Source organism: Bombina bombina, chromosome 7 (assembly GCF_027579735.1).
Source record: "Bombina bombina isolate aBomBom1 chromosome 7, aBomBom1.pri, whole genome shotgun sequence".
Lineage (NCBI taxonomy): Eukaryota > Metazoa > Chordata > Amphibia > Anura > Bombinatoridae > Bombina > Bombina bombina.
In genome coordinates, this window is record NC_069505.1 from 21,994,867 (window position 1) to 22,016,632 (window position 21,766).

A 21,766-nucleotide genomic window follows, 5' to 3' on the forward strand; every position below is an offset into this window, starting at 1 on the left:
TGCAGTGTGAGAGACACACTCATAGCTCCCTCCTGTCTGTGTCACTGTGTAACCAAAAGTGTGGGAGACACACTAATAGCTCCCTCCTGTCTGTGTCACTGTGTCACCTGCAGTGTGAGGGACACACTCATAGCTCCGTTTCACTGTGTCACCTGTGGTGTGAGAAACAACTCATAGCTCCCTCCTGTCTGTGTCACTTTGTCACCTGCAGTGTGAGGGACACACTCATAGCCCCGTCCTGTCTGTATCACGGTGTCACCTGCAGTGTGAGAGGCACACTAATTGTTCCCTCCTGTCTGTGTCACTGTGTCACCTGCAGTGTGAGAGACACACTCATAGCTCCCTCCTGTCTGTGTCACTGTGTCACCTGAAGTTTGAGAGACACATTCATAGCTCTCTCCTGTGTGTGTCACTGTGTCACTTGCAGTTTTAGGGACACACTCATAGTCCCCTCCTGTCTGTGTCACTGTGTCATTTGCAGTGCGAGAGACACAATCTTAGCTCCCTCCTGTCTGTGTCACTGTGTCACCTGCAGTGTGAGAGACACACTCATAGCTCCCTCCTGTCTGTGTCACTGTGTCACCTGCAGTGTGAGAGACACACTCATAGCTCCCTCCTGTCTGTGTCACTGTGTCACCTGCAGTGTGAGAGACACACTCATAGCTCCCTCCTGTGTTTGTCAATGTGTCACCTGCAGTGTGAGAGACACACTAATAGCTCCCTCCTGTCTGTGTCACTGTGTCACCTGCAGTGTGAGAGACACACTAATAGCTCCCTCCTGTCTGTGTCACTGTGTCACCTGCAGTGTGAGAGACACACTCATAGCTCCCTCCTGTCTGTGTCACTGTGTAACCAAAAATGTGAGAGACACACTAATAGCTCCCTCCTGTCTGTGTCACTGTGTCACCTGCAGTGTGAGGGACACACTCATAGCTCCGTTTCACTGTGTCACCTGTGGTGTGAGAGACAACTCATAGCTCCCTCCTGTCTGTGTCACTTTGTCACCTGCAGTGTGAGGGACACACTCATAGCCCCGTCCTGTCTGTATCACGGTGTCACCTGCAGTGTGAGAGACACACTAATAGCCCCCTCCTGTCTGTGTCACTGTGTCACCTGCAGTGTGAGAGACACACTAATAGCTCCCTCCTGTCTGTGTCACTGTGTCACCTGCAGTGTGAGAGACACACTCATAGCCCCCTCCTGTCTGTGTCACTGTGTCACCTGCAGTGTGAGAGACACACTCATAGCTCCCTCCTGTCTGTGTCACTGTGTTACCTGAAATGTGAGAGACACACTCATAGCTCCCTCCTGTCTGTGTCACTGTGTCACCTGCAGAGTTAGGGACACATTAATAGCCCCCTCCTGTCTGTGTCACTGTGTCACCTGCAGTGTGAGGAACACACTAATAGCTCCCTCCTGTCTGTGTCACTGTGTCACCTGCAGTGTGAGGAACACACTCTTAGCTCCCTCCTGTCTGTGTTACTGTGTCACCTGCAGTGTGAGAGACACACTCACAGTCTCCTCCTGTCTGTGTCACTGTGTCACCTGCAGTGTGAGGGACACACTCATTGTCCCCTCCTGTCTGTGTCACTGTGTTACCTGAAGTGTGAGAGACACACTCATAGTTCCCTCCTGTCTGTGTCACTGTGTCAGCTGTGTCACCTGCAGTGTGAGAGACACACTCATAGCTCCCTCCTGTCTGTGTCACTGTGTAACCAAAAATGTGAGAGACACACTAATAGCTCCCTCCTGTCTGTGTCACTGTGTCACCTGCAGTGTGAGGGACACACTCATAGCTCCGTTTCACTGTGTCACCTGTGGTGTGAGAGACAACTCATAGCTCCCTCCTGTCTGTGTCACTTTGTCACCTGCAGTGTGAGGGACACACTCATAGCCCCGTCATGTCTGTATCACGGTGTCACCTGCGGTGTGAGAGACACACTCATAGCCCCCTCCTGTCTGATTCACTGTGTCACCTGTGGTGTGAGAGACAACTCATAGCTCCCTCCTGTCTGTGTCACTTTGTCACCTGCAGTGTGAGGGACACACTCGTAGCCCCGTCCTGTCTGTATCACAGTGTCACCTGCAGTGTGAGAGACACACTAATAGCCCCCTCCTGTCTGTGTCACTGTGTCACCTGCAGTGTGAGAGACACACTAATAGCTCCCTCCTGTCTGTGTCACTTTGTCACCTGCAGTGTGAGGGACACACTCATAGCCCCGTCCTGTCTGTATCACGGTGTCACCTGCAGTGTGAGAGACACACTAATAGCCCCCTCCTGTCTGTGTCACTGTGTCACCTGCAGTGTGAGAGACACACTAATAGCTCCCTCCTGTCTGTGTCACTGTGTCACCTGCAGTGTGAGAGACACACTCATAGCTCCCTCCTGTCTGTGTCACTGTGTTACCTGAAATGTGAGAGACACACTAATAGCTCCCTCCTTTCTGTGTCACTGTGTTACCTGAAATGTGAGAGACACACTCATAGCTCCCTCCTGTCTGTGTCACTGTGTCACCTGCAGTGTGAGGAACACACTCATAGTCCCCTACTGTCTGTGTCACTGTGTCATCTGCAGTGTGAGAGACACTCTCATAGCTCCCTCCTGTCTGTGTCACTGTGTCACTTGCAGTGTAAGGGACACACTCAAAGCCTCCTCCTGTCTGTGTCACTGAGTCACCTGCAGTGTGAGATACACACTAGTAGCTCCCTCCTGTCTGTGTCACTGTGTCACCTGCAGTGTGAGAGACACACTCATAGCTCCCTCCTGTCTGTGTCACTGTGTCACCTGCAGTGTGAGAGACACACTCATAGCTCCCTCCTGTCTGTGTCACTGTGTCACCTGCAGTGTGAGGGACACACTAATAGCCCCATCCTGTCTGTGTCACTGTGTCACCTGCAGTGTGAGAGACACACTAATAGCTCCCTCCTGTCTGTGTCACTGAGTCACCTGCAGTGTGAGATACACACTAGTAGCTCCCTCCTGTCTGTGTCACTGTGTAACCAAAAGTGTGGGAGACACACTAATAGCTCCCTCCTGTCTGTGTCACTGTGTCACCTGCAGTGTGAGGGACACACTCATAGCTCCGTTTCACTGTGTCACCTGTGGTGTGAGAGACAACTCATAGCTCCCTCCTGTCTGTATCACGGTGTCACCTGCAGTGTGAGAGGCACACTAATTGTTCCCTCCTGTCTGTGTCACTGTGTCACCTGCAGTGTGAGAGACACACTCATAGACCCCTCCTGTCTGTTTCACTGTGTCACTTGCAGTGTGAGAGACACACTCATAGCTCCCTCCTGTCTGTGTCACTGTGTCACCTGAAGTTTGAGAGACACATTCATAGCTCTCTCCTGTGTGTGTCACTGTGTCACTTGCAGTTTTAGGGACACACTCATAGTCCCCTCCTGTCTGTGTCACTGTGTCATTTGCAGTGTGAGAGACATAATCTTAGCTCCCTCCTGTCTGTGTCACTGTGTCACCTGCAGTGTGAGAGACACACTAATAGCTCCCTCCTGTCTGTGTCACTGTGTCACCTGCAGTGTGAGGAACACACTCTTAGCTCCCTCCTGTCTGTGTCACTGTGTCACCTGCAGTTTGAGGAACACACTCATAGTCCCCTACTTTCTGTGTCACTGTGTCACCTGCAGTGTGAGGAACACACTCATAGTCCCCTACTGTCTGTGTCACTGTGTCATCTGCAGTGTGAGAGACACTCTCATAGCTCCCTCCTGTCTGTGTCACTGTGTCACTTGCAGTGTAAGGGACACACTCAAAGCCTCCTCCTGTCTGTGTCACTGAGTCACCTGCAGTGTGAGATACACACTAGTAGCTCCCTCCTGTCTGTGTCACTGTGTCACCTGCAGTGTGAGAGACACACTCATAGCTCCCTCCTGTCTGTGTCACTGTGTCACCTGCAGTGTGAGGGACACACTCATAGCTCCGTTTCACTGTGTCACCTGTGGTGTGAGAGACAACTCATAGCTCCCTCCTGTCTGTATCACGGTGTCACCTGCAGTGTGAGAGGCACACTAATTGTTCCCTCCTGTCTGTGTCACTGTGTCACCTGCAGTGTGAGAGACACACTCATAGACCCCTCCTGTCTGTTTCACTGTGTCACTTGCAGTGTGAGAGACACACTCATAGCTCCCTCCTGTCTGTGTCACTGTGTCACCTGAAGTTTGAGAGACACATTCATAGCTCTCTCCTGTGTGTGTCACTGTGTCACTTGCAGTTTTAGGGACACACTCATAGTCCCCTCCTGTCTGTGTCACTGTGTCATTTGCAGTGTGAGAGACACAATCTTAGCTCCCTCCTGTCTGTGTCACTGTGTCACCTGCAGTGTGAGAGACACACTAATAGCTCCCTCCTGTCTGTGTCACTGTGTCACCGGCAGTGTGAGAGACACACTCATAGCTCCCTCCTGTCTGTGTCACTGTGTCACCTACAGTGTTAGGGACACACTCATAGCTCTCTCCTGTCTGTGTTACTGTTTCACCTGCAGAGTTAGGGACACACTAATAGCTCCCTCATGTCTGTGTCACTGTGTCACCTGCAGTGTGAGGGACACACTCATAGTCCCATACTGTCTGTGTCACTGTGTCATCTGCAGTGTGAGAGACACTCTCATAGCTCCCTCCTGTCTGTGTCACCTGCAGTCTGAGGGACACGCTCACATCCCCCTCCTGTCTGTGTCACTGAGTCACCTGCAGTGTGAGATACTCACTAGTAGCTCCCTCCTGTCTGTGTCACTGTGTCACCTGCAGTGTTAGGGACACACTCATAGCTCCCTCCTGTCTGTGTCACTGTGTCACCTGCAGTGTGAGGAACACACTCATAGTCTCCTCCTGTCTGTGTCACTGTGTTATTTGCAGTGTGAGAGACACACTCATAGCTCCCTCCTGTCTGTGTGACTGTGTCACCTGCAGTGTGAGGGACACACTCATAACCCCCTCCTGTCTGTGTCACTGTGTCACCTGCAGTATGAGGGACACACTCATAGCCCCCTCTTGTCTGTGTCACTGTGTCACCTGCAGTGTGAGAGACACACTCATAGCTCCCTCCTGTCTGTGTGACTGTGTCACCTGTAGTGTGAGGGACACACTCATAGCTCCCTCCTATCTGTGTGACTTTGTCACCTGCAGTGTGAGGGACACACTCATAACCCCCTCCTGTCTGTGTCACTGTGTCACATGCAGTGTGAGAGACACACTCATAGCTCCACCCTGTCTGTGTCACTGTGTCACCTACAGTGTGAGGGACACACTCATAGTCCCTTTTTGTCATTTGCAGTGTGAGAGACACATTTATATCTCCCTCCTGTCTGTGTGACTGTGTCACCTGCAGTGTGAGGGACACACTCATAACCCCCTCCTGTCTGTGTCACTGTGTCACCTGCAGTGTGAGAGACACACTAATAGCCCCCTCCTGTCTGTGTCACTGAGTCACCTGCAGTGTGAGAGACAACTCATAGCCCCCTCCTGTCTGTGTCACTGTGTCACCTGCAGTGTGAGAGACACACTAATAGCTCCCTCCTGTCTGTGTCACTGTCACCTGCAGTGTGAGAGACACACTAATAGCTCCCTCCTATCTGTGTCACTGTGTCACCTGCAGTGTGAGAGACACACTAATAGCCCCCGCCTGTCTGTGTCACTGTGTCACCTGAAGTGTGAGAGACACACTAATAGCTCCCTCCTGTCTGTGTCACTGTGTCACCTGCAGTGTGAGAGACACACTCATAGCTTCCTCCTGTCTGTGTCACTGTGCCACCTGCAGTGTGAGAGACACATTCATAGCTCCCTCCTGTCTGTGTCACTGTGTCACCTACAGTGTGAGGGACACACTCATAGTCCCCTCCTGTCTGTGTCACTGTGTTATCTGAAGTGTGAGAGACACACTCATAGCTCCCTCCTGTCTGTGTCACTGTTTTAACTGAAATATGAGAGACACACTCATAGCTCCCTCCTGTCTGTTTCACTGTGTCACCTGCGGTGTGAGAGAAGACACATAGCTCCCTCTTTTCTGTGTCACTTTGTCACCTGTAGTGTGAGGGACACACTCATAGCCCTGTCCTGTCTGTATCACGGTGTCATCTGCAGTGTGAGAGGCACACTAATTGCTCCCTCCTGTCTGTGTCACTGTGTCACCTGTAGTGTGAGGGACACACTCATAGCCCCGTCCTGTCTGTGTCACTGTGTCACCTGCAGTGTGAGAGACACACTCATAGCCCCCTCCTGTCTGTTTCACTGTGTCACCTGCGGTGTGAGAGACAAACTAATAGCCCCCTCCTGTCTGTGTCACTGTGTCACCTGTAGTGTGAGAGACACATTCATAGCTCTCTCCTGTGTGTGTCACTGTGTCACTTGCAGTTTTAGGGACACACTCATAGTCCCTCCTCTCTTTGCCACTGTGTCACTTGCAGTGTTAGGGACACACTAATAGCTCCCTCCTGTCTGTGTCACTGTGTCACCTGCAGTGTGAGAGACACACTAATAGCTCCCTCCTGTCTGTGTCACTGTCACCTGCAGTGTGAGAGACACACTAATAGCTCCCTCCTATCTGTGTCACTGTGTCACCTGCAGTGTGAGAGACACACTAATAGCCCCCGCCTGTCTGTGTCACTGTGTCACCTGAAGTGTGAGAGACACACTAATAGCTCCCTCCTGTCTGTGTCACTGTGTCACCTGCAGTGTGAGAGACACACTCATAGCTTCCTCCTGTCTGTGTCACTGTGCCACCTGCAGTGTGAGAGACACATTCATAGCTCCCTCCTGTCTGTGTCACTGTGTCACCTACAGTGTGAGGGACACACTCATAGTCCCCTCCTGTCTGTGTCACTGTGTTATCTGAAGTGTGAGAGACACACTCATAGCCCCCTCCTGTCTGTTTCACTGTGTCACCTGCGGTGTGAGAGACAAACTAATAGCCCCCTCCTGTCTGTGTCACTGTGTCACCTGTAGTGTGAGAGACACATTCATAGCTCTCTCCTGTGTGTGTCACTGTGTCACTTGCAGTTTTAGGGACACACTCATAGTCCCTCCTCTCTTTGCCACTGTGTCACTTGCAGTGTTAGGGACACACTAATAGCTCTCTCCTGTCTGTGTCACTGTGTCACCTGCAGTGTTAGGGACACACTCATAGCTCCCTCCTGTCTGTGTCACTGTGTCACCTGCAGTGTTAGAGACATACTCATAGCTCTCGCCTGTCTGTGTCACTGTTTTACCTGTAGTGTTAGGGACACACTCATAGCTCCATCCTGTCTGTGTCACTGTGTCACCTACAGTGTGAGGGACGCACTCATAGTCCCCTCTTGTCTGTGCCACTGTGTCATTTGCAGTGTGAGAGACACACTCATTGCTCTCTCCTGTCTGTGTGACTGTGTCACCTGCAGTGTGAGGGACACACTCATAACTCCCTCCTGTCTGTGTCACTGTCTCACCTGCAGTGTGAGAGACACACTAATAGCCCCCTCCTGTCTGTGTCATTGAGTCACCTGCAGTGTGAGACACAACTCATAGCCCCCTCCTGTCTGTGTCACTGTGTCACCTGCAGTGTGAGAGACACACTAATAGCCCCCTCCTGTGTGTGTCACTGTGTCACCTGCAGTGTGAGAGACACATTCATAGCTCTCTCCTGTCTGTGTCACTGTGTCACCTGCAGTGTGAGAGACACACTAATAGCTCCCTCCTGTCTGTGTCTCTGTCTCACCTGCAGTGTGAGAGACACACTAATAGCCCCCTCCTGTGTGTGTCACTGTGTCACCTGCAGTGTGAGAGACACACTAATAGCCCCCTCCTGTCTGTGTCACTGGGTCACCTGCAGTGTGAGAGACACACTAATAGCTCCCTCCTGTCTGTGTCACTGTGTAACCTGCAGTGTGAGGGACACACTCATAGCCCCCTCCTGTCTGTGTCACTGAGTCACTTGCATTTTTAGGGACACACTTATAGCTCCCTCCTGTCTGTGTCACTGTGTCACCTGCAGTGTGAGGAACACACTCACAGTCCCCTCCTGTCTGTGTCACTGTGTCACATGCAGTGTGAGAGACACACTCATAGCTCCATCCTGTCTGTGTCACTGTGTCACCTACAGTGTGAGGGACACACTCATAGTCCCTTCTTGTCTGTGCCACTGTGTCATTTGCAGTGTGAGAGACACACTCATAGCTCCCTCCTGTCTGTGTGACTGTGTCACCTGCAGTGTGAGGGACACACTCATAACCCCCTCCTGTCTGTGTCACTGTGTCACCTGCAGTGTGAGGGACACACTCATAGCCCCGTCTTGTCTGTGTCACTGTGTCACCTGCAGTGTGAGAGACACACTAATAGCCCCCTCCTATGTTTGTCACTGTATCACCTGCAGTGTGAGAGACACACTAATAGCCCCCTTCTGTCTGTGTCACTGTGTTACCTGAAGTGTTAGAGACACACTAATAGCTCCCTTCTGTCTGTGTCACTGTGTCACCTGCAGTGTGAGGGACACACTCATAGCCCCCTCCTGTCTGTGTCACTGAGTCACTTGCATTTTTAGGGACACACTTATAGCTTCCTCCTGTCTTTGTCACTATGTCACCTGCAGTGTGAGAGACACACTAATAGCCCCCTCCTGTCTGTGTCACTGTGTCACCTGCAGTGTGAGAGACACACTCACAGTCTCCTCCTGTCTGTGTCACTGTGTCACATGCAGTGTGAGAGACACACTCATAGCTCCATCCTTTCTGTGTCACTGTGTCACCTGCAGTGTGAGGAACACACTCACAGTCCCCTCCTGTCTTTGTCACTGTGTCATCTGCGGTGTGAGAGACACACTCATAGCTCCATCCTGTCTGTGTCACTGTGTCACCTACAGTGTGAGGGACACACTCATAGTCCCTTCTTGTCTGTGCCACTGTGTCATTTGCAGTGTGAGAGACACACTCATAGCTCCCTCCTGTCTGTGTGACTGTGTCACCTGCAGTGTGAGCGACACACTCATAACCCCCTCTTGTCTGTATCACTGTGTCACCTGCAGTGTGAGAGACACACTCATAGCTCCCTCCTGTCTGTGTGACTGTGTCACTTGCAGTGTGAGGGACACACTCATAGCTCCCTCCTGTCTGTGTGACTTTGTCACCTGCAGTGTGAGGGACACACTCATAACCCCCTCCTGTCTGTGTCACTGTGTCACCTGCAGTGTGAGAGACACACTAATAGCCCCCTCCTGTCTGTGTCACTGTGTCACATGCAGTGTGAGAGACACACTCATAGCTCCTCCTGTCTGTGTCACTGTGTCACATGCAGTGTGAGAGACACACTCATAGCTCCATCCTGTCTGTGTCACTGTGTCACCTACAGTGTGAGGGACACACTCATAGTCCCTTCTTGTCTGTGCCACTGTGTCATTTGCAGTGTGAGAGACACACTCATAGCTCCCTCCTGTCTGTGTGACTGTGTCACCTGCAGTGTGAGGGACACACTCATAACCCCCTCCTGTCTGTGTCACTGTGTCACCTGCAGTGTGAGGGACACACTCATAGCCCCCTCTTGTCTGTGTCACTGTGTCACCTGCAGTGTGAGAGACACACTAATAGCCCCCTTCTATGTTTGTCACTGTATCACCTGCAGTGTGAGAGACACACTAATAGCCCCCTCCTGTCTGTGTCACTGTGTTACCTGAAGTGTTAGAGACACACTAATAGCTCCCTCCTGTCTGTGTCACTGTGTCACCTGCAGTGTGAGGGACACACTCATAGCCCCCTCCTGTCTGTGTCACTGAGTCACTTGCATTTTTAGGGACACACTTATAGCTTCCTCCTGTCTTTGTCACTATGTCACCTGCAGTGTGAGAGACACACTAATAGCCCCCTCCTGTCTGTGTCACTGTGTCACCTGCAGTGTGAGAGACACACTCACAGTCTCCTCCTGTCTGTGTCACTGTGTCACATGCAGTGTGAGAGACACACTCATAGCTCCATCCTGTCTGTGTCACTGTGTCACCTGCAGTGTGAGGAACACACTCACAGTCCCCTCCTGTCTTTGTCACTGTGTCATCTGCGGTGTGAGAGACACACTCATAGCTCCATCCTGTCTGTGTCACTGTGTCACCTACAGTGTGAGGGACACACTCATTGTCCCTTCTTGTCTGTGCCACTGTGTAATTTGCAGTGTGAGAGACACACTCATAGCTCCCTCCTGTCTGTGTGACTGTGTCACCTGCAGTGTGAGCGACACACTCATAACCCCCTCCTGTCTGTGTCACTGTGTCACCTGCAGTATGAGGGACACACTCATAGCCCCCTCTTGTCTGTATCACTGTGTCACCTGCAGTGTGAGAGACACACTCATAGCTCCCTCCTGTCTGTGTGACTGTGTCACTTGCAGTGTGAGGGACACACTCATAGCTCCCTCCTGTCTGTGTGACTGTGTCACCTGCAGTGTGAGGGACACACTCATAACCCCCTCTTGTCTGTGTCACTGTGTCACCTGCAGTGTGAGAGACACACTAATAGCCCCCTCCTGTCTGTGTCACTGAGTCACCTGCAGTGTGAGAGACAACTCATAGCCCCCTCCTGTCTGTGTCACTGTGTCACCTGCAGTGTGAGAGACACAATAATAGCTCCATCCTGTCTGTGTCACTGTGTCACCTGCAGTGTGAGAGACACACTAATAGCTCCCTCCTGTCTGTGTCACTGTGTCACCTGCAGTGTGAGAGACACACTAATAGCCCCCTCCTGTCTGTGTCACTGTGTCACCTGAAGTGTGAGAGACACACTAATAGCTCCCTCCTGTCTGTGTCACTGTGTCACCTGCAGTGTGAGGGACACACTCATAGCCCCTTCCTGTCTGTGTCACTGAGTCACTTGCAGTGTTAGGGACACACTCATAGCTCCCTACTGTCTGTGTCACTGTGTCACTTGCAGTGTTAGGGACACACTCATAGCTTCCTACTGTCTGTGTCACTGTGTCACTTGCAGTGTTAGCGAAACACACTTGTAGCTCCCTACTGTCTGTGTCACTGTGTCACTTGCAGTGTGAGAGACACACTCATAGCTCCCTCCTGTCTGTGTCACTGTGTTATCTGCAGTGTTAGGGACACACTCATAGCTCCCTCCTGTCTGTGTCACTGTGTCACGTGCAGTGTTAGGGACACACTCATAGCTCCCTCCTGTCTGTGTCACTGTGTCACTTGCAGTGTTAGGGACACACTCGTAGCTCCCTCCTGTCGGTGTCACTGTGTCACTTGCAGTGTTAGGGACACACTCATAGCTCCCTCCTGTCTGTGTCACTGTGTCACTTGCAGTATTAGGGACACACTCGTAGCTCCCTCCTGTCTGTGTCACTGTGTTACTCTGCAGTGTGAGAGAGAAGATCACAAGTTTCTCCTTTCTGCACTCCAGTATCACCCTGTAGGGATGAAATCAATCTGACATCTGTTCACTGTGTTTCTCCGTGTCACCCTGCAGGGGAACCATGGAAGGAAAGGACTGAGGAAATGTTGGCGGGGGGGAGGTGGAGGAAGAGAGAGGTCAGAGGAGGAGATGTGATGGGAGGAAATTGACACACAGAGAGAAGCAGCAGCGTGCAGCTGTGTGCGAGCAGGAGACAGAGAAAGAGACACTGAGACACACATAGGGACACAAGGAGAAAAAAAACAGGACAGAGGATTAAAGAAGAGATCAGTAAAAAGGAGAGAGACTTTACAAGAGATTATAGAGGTGAGTGACATCTTATTACACTGCTCCTCATGTGTCACTGTGTGCTGATACAGAGTATCTGTCATTGTGCTGAGCTCTGCCCATTGTGTGTGCTGGACTTGCAACATTGTCTGCTCAGTTTATGATACAATGAAGCTTTTGCACAACACAGGAGACTACAGATGATATTGTTACATTGTTTTGTATCAGACTGTACAGACGTTTCCACTACTTAGCATTGTGTATTGTCACATTGTGTTGCTGAGCGTGACATTGTGTTTATATTGTTATAGAAATGGAACCACTGTATATACAATTTGGTTTTCTCATTTTATACCTTTATTTTTAACACATTTTATTCTCTCAGTCTGTTTTTTTTTCAATAAATTCTCTCTCTCTTTGTCTCTCTTTGTCTCTCTCTCTTATTCTATTATTTTTCAAAATTTTCCTCTCTCTAGCATTTTTTTCTCACTCAGTCTCTCTGATTTCCGCTCCAATGACAGAGGAAAAGGGGCATGTAGAGCTGAAACAGACAGAGGAAGTGACAGAATGAGATGGGGGGGGGGGGATGTGTGCAGAATAGAGGGGGGGGGGGAGGATGTGAGTGAGAAAAGCAGAGAGGCAGATGGGGAGAGGGACAGATGTTACTTATATATCATGTGCCATCACTAAAGTTGTGCTTGTGCAGTGCATTCTGGACCATGTAGTCTGATGTCTATTTGGGTGGGTAATACAGTACAGTAGGGGGTGTCACTATACAGAGAGGTCTCTGTTCACAGCTCAATGCTAATCATTGTTAGCTGATGAATCTTCTATCCCCCCCAATCCCATTTCCTCTCTCTCTCTGTTCATAATCATTGAATTAAATTACAGTAATTCTGTCACACTTTATTTAAATACAGAGTCACAAGAATTAATAGCATTTTTATAGAATAAAATGTACAGAATTCTATTTAGGAGGTGAATACCTTGATGCAGCTAAGCGTTTGTTTCTACATAAGTATATGTTCTGCAGAACAAAGGGAGGTCAGACAACGCAAATTGGTGACAGTGTCTCTCAGCTTTAGGAGCCAGGACAAATATATGTCAGCAAAAAAAGTCATTTTTTTATCTGGTGCATTAACCTCTTGCTTGCCACAGAAGACCTGGGAACTATGTGGTAAACATTCAATTAAAACGTAGATATTTCGCTTGCACAAAATAATATCAGATTTCTCCCAAAGCCTTTTTAATGATTGCACCACCCGGCTAAAATTTTAAACAATATTATGCTAAAATTGGCTAATATTTTTCCCAATAGTTTATTGCACAAATGATCATTAAATGAATGTATGTTAAAATATGTAATTATTTTGTGCTTTGGATAGGAGACAATGTTATGATATATAACATATATATATATAGCTCTTCAAATCTTAGTGAATGGCATCCCTAACCTACCAGTTGAGATTGTCTTTAATTGTTAATAAATCTGGTCTCTAATGTACCTTACTCTTCCATATGGTTTGTGATTAACATTGTAACTATCAGAAAAGAAATGATTGTCACGTTCCTTTCATTAAATAAAAGGAAAACTGATCTGCTTAGTAAATTAGCTATATTTAATCATCTTAGTCTTTTTCAGCCACAACATATTTCTAAGCTATATTCTTATTTTAAATGCAAGAGGAAGTTTATGTTTGGGCAAAACACATCTATAGGGAAAGAATGGATAGAATTCCTGGTCTATTAAAAACATAAAAATAAAAAAATAAAAAAAATGCTTAAAGGGACAGTAAAGTCATAATTAGACATAATTTATTTAGACAGAGCATACAATTTTAAACAACTTTCCAATTTACTTCTATTATTTAATGTGCTTTCTTATCTTGTTATCCTTTGCTGAAAGGTTTATCTAGGTAAGCTCAGGCGCATCAAAGAACCTAGGTTCTAGCTGCTGATTGGTGGCTGCATATATAAACCGATTGTCATTGGCTCACCCATGTGTTCAATTAGAAACCAGTAGTGCATTGCTGCTCCTTCAACAAATGATACCAAGAGAATGAAACACATGATATAATAGAAGTAAATTAGAAAGTTCTCTCTCTCTCTCTCTCTCTCTCAATCTCTCTCTCTCTCTCTCTCTCTCTCTCTCTCTCTCTCACTCTCACTCTCACTCTCTCACTCTCACACTCTCTCTCTCTCTCACACTCTCTCTCACACTCTCTCTCACACTCTCTCTCACACTCTCTCTCACACTCTCTCTCTCTCTCTCTCTTTCTTTCACCCCCTGCGCGTGCGATCAGCTGCAAGAGTTTGTCTGAACTGCGCATGACGGCTTCAGACAAACTCTTGTCTTTTATAATATAGGATTTATTAAAACATCACAATCTTACCGAATCAGCTTCAGTCTAGCTTAATAACTCCTTTCATATTCCATAACAACACAGTTAAAGACAGATAATGGCTTTCATTCACTTAAAACCGTATCCTCTCCTGCTCGCCACTGCTCACGTGTAAATAGCCCCAATCAGTAAGTGCTTCCTCTTATTGTGGGTTAAAGGGGTCCGTAGAATCCATGTATGAGGCAAGAGTGGTGTTTGTTTTCTGATAAGTTTACATCGGTATCAATAGCTGTTGATATAATGTAGATAATGTTTTTTTCTGTTATTTTAAATTTAAAAGTACACGAAACCCACATTATTTTCTTTCATGATTCAGACAGAGCTGGTCATTTTGAACAACATTCTAATTTACTTCTGTTATCTAATTTGCTTCATTGTCTTGGTATCCTTTGTTGAAAAGAAAACCTAGGTAGGCTCAGGAGCTGCTGATTGGTGGCTGCATATATATGCCTCAGGTTATTGGCTCACCCTTGTGCACTGCTGTTTCTTCAATAAAAGATACCAAGACAATAAAGCACATTAGAAAATAGAAGCCAATTAGAAAGTTGTTTAAAATCATATGCTGTATCTGAATCATGAAAGAAACATTTTGGGTTTCATGTCCCTTTAAAGGGACAGTATTCACCAATAATCATATAACTGCATGTTATAGACACTACTATAAAGAATAATATGCACAGATACTGATATAAAAATACATTATAAAAACATTTAAAAACTTACTTAGAAGCTCCCAGTTTAGCTTTGTTAAAAAGGCAGCAAGAACACCCCCTGCAATTGGAAAAAACAGACCCCCCCCCTCCCTCTGCATATGAAAAGACCCTTTACACAAACAGGAGCAAGCTGGAGTAGGTATACCTCAGTATTTTCTTAAAACTTTGGGGCTTGGTTAGGAGTCTGAAAATCAGAGCAATGTTATTTTAAAATAAGCAAAACTATACAAAAAAAACTAAAAAAAACTTTATGGGCTATATAAATGGATCATCTACAAAACATTTATGCAAAGAAAAAATGAGTGTATAATGTCCCTTTAAGGGCTATTGCTGTTGTTGGGATGGGAAGTGCCTAGCGTTGCCACCTCGGCCACGTTTCCCTGGACACTTATGAGTTATGCAGAGGGAAAATGAATTGCACCCCTGGACAGCACTAATCATGTTCATCCCAGCACACCCTGCAGCATATGTAACTCATAAGTGTCCAGGAAAACATGGCCGAGGTTGCAACACAAGCAGCGCCATCTTGTTTTTGGAGCCAATATAATCATCTATGCAACGTGTGATATTCTTTGAGCTTTGGGTGTTTAATGGTCAAGTCCTATTGGCTGTTCAATTCAATTGTTCTATTTTGTTGTTGATATTTAGTCAACAACTCGTGGTCAGGTGGATTCTGATCTTGAGTCTGTGCATCACATTTACCCTATGAGTGCCCCAATACAGTATCAGGGTTATCATTTGTCAATTAATAAGCAGGATTTACTAGATTGCAATACACACCATTGTTGCAAACACTGCTTAGCCTATCGCAGTATTCCCTCATGTAAAGGAGTTACACAATAAGAGTTAATCCATAGTGCTCCCATCTTCACTTACATATTACAAGTTCCAAGTAAAATGTTAGCGCTCAAGGAAAAGCCTCAGGAGCTTTAACATCTGGGGGTCAGATAGCTCTGCCGTCTTAAATCCCTCACCGATTAAACTTTCATAGGAAAGGCTACAAAATTAAACAAGAGCTAATCCAAAGTTGCGCTAAAGGTGAAGGTGCGCTAAAGCCAAAGGTGCGCTAAAGGCGAAGGTGCGCTAAAGCCAAAGGTGCGCTAAAGGCGAAGGTACGCTAAAGCCAAAGGTGTGCTAAAGGCGAAGGTGTGCTAAAGGCGAAGGTTCTCTAAAGCCAAAGGTGCGCTAAAGGCGAAGGTACGCTAAAGCCAAAGGTGTGCTAAAGGCGAAGGTGTGCTAAAGGCGAAGGTTCTCTAAAGCCAAAGGTGCGCTAAAGGCGAAGGTTCTCTAAAGCCAAAGGTGCGCTAAAGGCGAAGGTGTGCTAAAGGCGAAGGTGTGCTAAAGGCGAAGGTTCTCTAAAGCCAAAGGTGCGCTAAAGGTGAAGGTGCGCTAAAGGTGAAGGTGCGCTAAAGCCAAAGGTGCGCTAAAGGCGAAGGTTCTCTAAAGCCAAAGGTGCGCTAAAGGCGAAGGTACGCTAAAGCCAAAGGTGTGCTAAAGGCGAAGGTTCTCTAAAGCCAAAGGTGCGCTAAAGGCGAAGGTACGCTAAAGCCGAAGGTTCTCTAAAGCCAAAGGTGTGCTAAAGGCGAAGGTACGCTAAAGCCGAAGGTTCTCTAAAGCCAAAGGTGTGCTAAAGGCGAAGGTACGCTAAAGCCGAATGTGCGCTAAAGGCGAAGGTACGCTAAAGCCAAAGGTGTGCTAAAGGCGAAGGTGTGCTAAAGGAGAAGGTTCTCTAAAGCCAAAGGTGCACTAAAGGCGAAGGTACGCTAAAGCCGAAGGTGTGCTAAAGGCGAAGGTGTGCTAAAGGCGAAGGTTCTCTAAAGCCAAAGGTGCGCTAAAGGCGAAGGTACGCTGAAGGTGTGCTAAAGGCGAAGGTGCACTAAAGGTGAAGGTGCGCTAAAGCCAAAGGTGCGCTAAAGGCGAAGGTACGCTGAAGGTGTGCTAAAGGCGAAGGTTCTCTAAAGCCAAAGGTGCGCTAAAGGCGAAGGTACGCTGAAGGTGTGCTAAAGGCGAAGGTGCACTAAAGGCGAAGGTTCTCTAAAGCCAAAGGTGCGCTAAAGGCGAAGGTACGCTAAAGCCGAAGGTGTGCTAAAGGCGAAGGTGTGCTAAAGGCGAAGGTTCTCTAAAGCCAAAGGTGCGCTAAAGGCGAAGGTACGCTAAAGCTGAAGGTGTGCTAAAGGCGAAGGTACGCTAAAGCTGAAGGTGTGCTAAAGGCGAAGGTTCTCTAAAGCCAAAGGTGCACTAAAGGCGAAGGTACGCTAAAGCTGAAGGTGTGCTAAAGGCGAAGGTACGCTAAAGCTGAAGGTGTGCTAAAGGCGAAGGTACGCTAAAGCTGAAGGTGTGCTAAAGGCAAAGGTATGCTAAAGCTGAAGGTGTGCTAAAGGCGAAGGTGTGCTAAAGGCGAAGGTACGCTAAAGCTGAAGGGCTGAAGGTGCAGTAAATAAATAAACAAATAATGGCGTTCTGTAACAGTTATTTAAAGTGATATGGTATGTGCAAGGTAGGGTGTTTAATTTTCTAAGGCAAAAAATAAACTGTAACATTTTTGCAGACTTTGCTTACGCCCCATGGCCTCTAGTTATCAAGCACCGTAAGGAGCTTGATGGCCTCTGTTTCTGGCGAGTCTTCAGACTTGCCAGAAACAGCAGTTATGAAGCAGTGGACACAAAGACCGCTACTCCATAACCTGTCCGCCTGCTCTGAGCAGGCGGACAGTCATCGCCGGAAATCAACACGATCGAGTACGATCGGGTTGATTGACACCCCCTGCTGGCGGCCCATTGGCCGCGAGTCTGCAGGGGGCGGCATTGGTGCAATGCTGAATACGGCGAGCGTATTGCTCGCCGTATTCAGTGAGGTCTGGCGGACCTGATCCGCAGTGTCGGATCAGGTCCGCCAGACCTTGATAACTAGAGGCCTGATTCTCAGTGATGTAAAAGATATATTTGCTAAATCTCAAGAAGATTGGATAATATTTAGAGGTTGCACACTTTGATCTGTTTTGTAAAAGTAGGCAAAAAATATGATTTTTCAATTTTAATTACTTTTATTGGGAAAAACTAGAAATCACAAACTTAAAATACTATTAAACTATACACTAATATTAATAGGTAATATGATAGGCAAAACGTGTGTTATATTAATCAACTTTGAACGATGCAATCCCTTGTTTTGTTCGCTTGGTGACGACTTTTCTGTGATGCTCGACTACCCTCAACAAGAATTGTTTTTGTTGTTCATCCCTGACCGATTCGTTATACTTTTGTATCAGAGCAATTCCTCTTTCAGCGGTAACATTGACAACCTTAAGAGCGTTCCCCTGGCTTCTTAGAGAATCACTGCAGTATTCTGTCACGTCATGGATCCCAAACAATTTAAAGAACGTCTTTGTTTTTTTAGTAACGAAATGGCTCAGGTCTTTTCCTTCGAAAAACCATGTTTTTACCCTCTAATTGTTTCACTTCCTTTTTCTTGGCAGGTTTGGTTTCTAATTTTCCTTAACAGCCTGAGTAATACGGTTGTCAAAAAAAGCCAATCCTACGTTTGTTTCTGACAGATACCAAAGGTGTCTCTTAGCAACTGTGAGAGCACATTTTGTGACGTCTGCATCTGGGTAAGTGCTCAGAAGCTGTAGCAAACCCAAATCATTCTTTGGAGCCCATCGACTTACGATTGCCTCATGCCAAAAGCGAACTTATATGAGGCTGACAAAATGTGCAACCCGTTTCATTCCTTCCAATTGTCGCTGAGGAATATTCAACTGTTTAGTGAAGAGGACAATTTTAAGTGCATATATCGCCTTTGCCATCCACCTTGCTTGATGCAGTGCCCCTGGGATCCTGAATGTAATGTTTATTCTTATATGAATCTTTTTCTTCTTCTTTTGTACACTTAGTTCTTATTTTCTAGGCGAAAACCTTGTCTACTCCACTCATTGACGAACTCATACGCTCTTCTCTTTGTGACCTAAGAAATTCTTTATCTTCTTGTGATACGCTATTCATGTCCATCACATTTTGCCGGCAAATGTCAAATAACTCGACGAGATCACCTTTCCAGATCTGCCGTTTCACATTTGCTTTATCCGTGTTTCTCGATTTCTCTTTACCCAGATTTTGGTATTCTTTGTACAGCTTGTGTATACCAGCACGGATATTCTCCTCCGTCTTAACAGGGATATTTGCTTTCCTCCACACTTCCTGTAGTTTAGTACTGGTAGATTTAGCAGCATCCGAAAGTGTTTCTTTCATTTCCTTGTGATGGTAAATAATAACTAAAAGTACTTGTTCCTTTGTAGGGAGCCGAGCTCCTAAAAACTCACCACTAGGCACCTTTTCTAGCAGCCAAATTCCTCTTTTGTTCCCATTTTAAAGTTCAATTACCTGCAAAAGATGAAAGAAATACATGAGAAGACCATTAGTGTAAAGGACTTCAATGTTTCACTAGTTTGTAATAAAAATGATCAATGTGTGCAACCCCTAAATATTATTTAATCTTCTTGAAATTTGTCAGATATATCTTTTACATCACTGAGACTCGGGGCGTAAGCAAAGTCATATGAAAATCACATCTTTGGAAAACTGAAACACCCTAGTGCAAGGTATAGGACTGGAAAGTACTCTCTATATTTGTATTTATATATATATATATATATATATATATATATATATATATATATATATATATATATATATATATATATATACAGAAGTTCAAAAAGAGACAAACTACATTATACAGTTTAGGAGAGGTCAAAGAAAATAACCACCCCTATCCTGTGTAGTTCAGTATACCATTGCCTAGCACCAACCATGCAGGGTTCAATATAGTAAATCAAAACAATAGTAATGATATGCAGCTTAACTATCATATGTTTATTTAAATACAAATTGAGAAAAGATATTTATAAGTCCACTGGACAAAAATACTGGGTACCCATTTCATTTAATAGGGAGCTCCCTGTAGATAATTTAACCAGAGTTGGATATCTCATCCAAATTTATCCTCAGTTTCACAACTCCACAAGTTACCGCCCTTTAGTGAATTTATTCAATGTGCACCCCCACAGCTGTGGTCATGGTTACTTGCAGCAATTAGTATTGTTAGCTTCCAATTTCGTCCCGCAAGTCAAACCCTTGTGAGCAAATGGGTTAGTAAAGCAAAGTCAGTATTACATAGTCCTTTATCATAACCCATCACATTCAAAAAGAACAGAACGTTTGTCGCCAAGGAGTAACGCCTTCCACAGTGTATTTAATTAGGCAGCGTGTGCTGTATACTCTTACCCTCATTTCGATCGTCCGTGATCTGTGCTCATTTATAAAACAGACTTACGTGGGGTTTCTAGTGCCACATCCTTTTACCGTTCTGCTTCACATCAGCTGTTCGGCTGTTCAATGGCCTTGTCGGTGTGGTAAAAGTCCGGTGGAACTTGTCAATGGTAATGCGTCTGCTACGTGGGGTTTCTAGTGCCATCATATATAAATGTTTCTTTGGAAGTTTTAAAAAAGCTTAATGGAATACATGTTAAGCAAGAGACTATATTGGTAACCATAGACATTGAAGCGTTATATTACTCGATTCCTCATGAAATAGGTATCAGGGTAATGAATACATTTCTTAATGAACGGGGAAAGAAATATGAGAAACATACAGCGTTTGTAATCAAACTATTGAGGTTTGTCCTTAATCATAATTACTTTTTATTTGATAAAAAGTATTATGAACAAATTAGAGGAACAGCAATGAGCACTAGTTGTGCCTCCAACCTATGCCTGCCTCTATCTAGGTGAATGGGAGAGAGGGTACATTCATGATGCACCTAGTGATGACCAAAGCCATATAAGGCTATGGCTAAGGTTTATCGATGATGTGATATTGTTTTGGGAGGGTAACCAGGAAGAATTGGAAACCTTTATGGAAAACTAAACAAAAATAAATTCAATTTAAACTTCACGTATACATATAGTACTAAGGAAATTTCCTTTTCTAGATTTAAAAATGTAAAAAAATGGAACAGAAATAGCTACAGAAACATTTAGGAAAACTACTGCAGGAAACACTTTACTACATGCAGAAAGTCATCATTTACCAAGTGTAATAAAGAACATACCCCAGGGCCAATATTTGAGACATTGTAGGAACTGTTCGGATGTGACAACATTTAAAAAGGAAGCAGAAGACTTGGAAGCCAGATTCCTCGAAAGAGGATATTCAAAGAAATCTTTAGCGAAAGCATCCTGCAGGGTGAAAGAAAGTAACAGAGACAATTTACTATTTAATCAAAATATTGATGACAAATTTAAAATTGTTAGGTTTATAAGTACCTACAATGACCAATGGTTCCATTTAGTTTCAATTTTATAGAAACACTGGCATATCTCAACCCTGGACCCTGTAATCGCAGAAATGGTAGGGTCAAGACCAAGTGCAACACCTAGAAGGGCCCCAAATTTAAAAGATAAAATAGTATCTAGTATGTTCAAAGATAAAAAGGAAAAAAAATGTGGATATCTCAATATAAAAGCCAGGAAGGCAATTTCAAATGTAATAAATGCTCAGTTTGTGAGAATATGCTAAGAGGAAAAATGTAATGGAAAATTACATAGAGTAAGGGGACATATAAATGCAGATCAGAAGGGGTAGTTTATATGCTCCAATGTAATTGCCCAAAACTCTACGTGGGAAAAACCTACCGTGACTGGAACTGGTGAACCTAGGTTAGAGGAAAGGGAACCTAGATAAAATCCTCCTTCAGAAGGAAGGAAAATGGATCTTTAATCTAAGCTCATTCAAACCAAAGGGAATGAACGAAGAGCTAAATTTAGCCCCATTTCTAGGATAACACTGTATCCAACCTGGTTATGTGTTCTAAGTAAATTAGGTTTAATGTGGATACATTGAGAATCAGTACAATCTGTATATTTACTGTGTATACATTGTAAAAATGTTGAAATTCTCTATTGCCAACTAATTCTGAATTTGCCCAAATGTATAAAATTGCCAC

General features: G+C 45.8%; 1 protein-coding gene across 1 annotated transcript in view; it reads left to right on the forward strand.

Annotated features, from left to right (window-relative positions):
* Positions 1–21,766, forward strand: part of SIPA1 (signal-induced proliferation-associated 1) — a 217,161-nt gene that overhangs the window by 24,084 nt on the left and 171,311 nt on the right. The window contains 1 exon segment of the mRNA XM_053719981.1: positions 11,436–11,687. The gene's annotated coding sequence lies outside the window, so the exon portion shown is untranslated.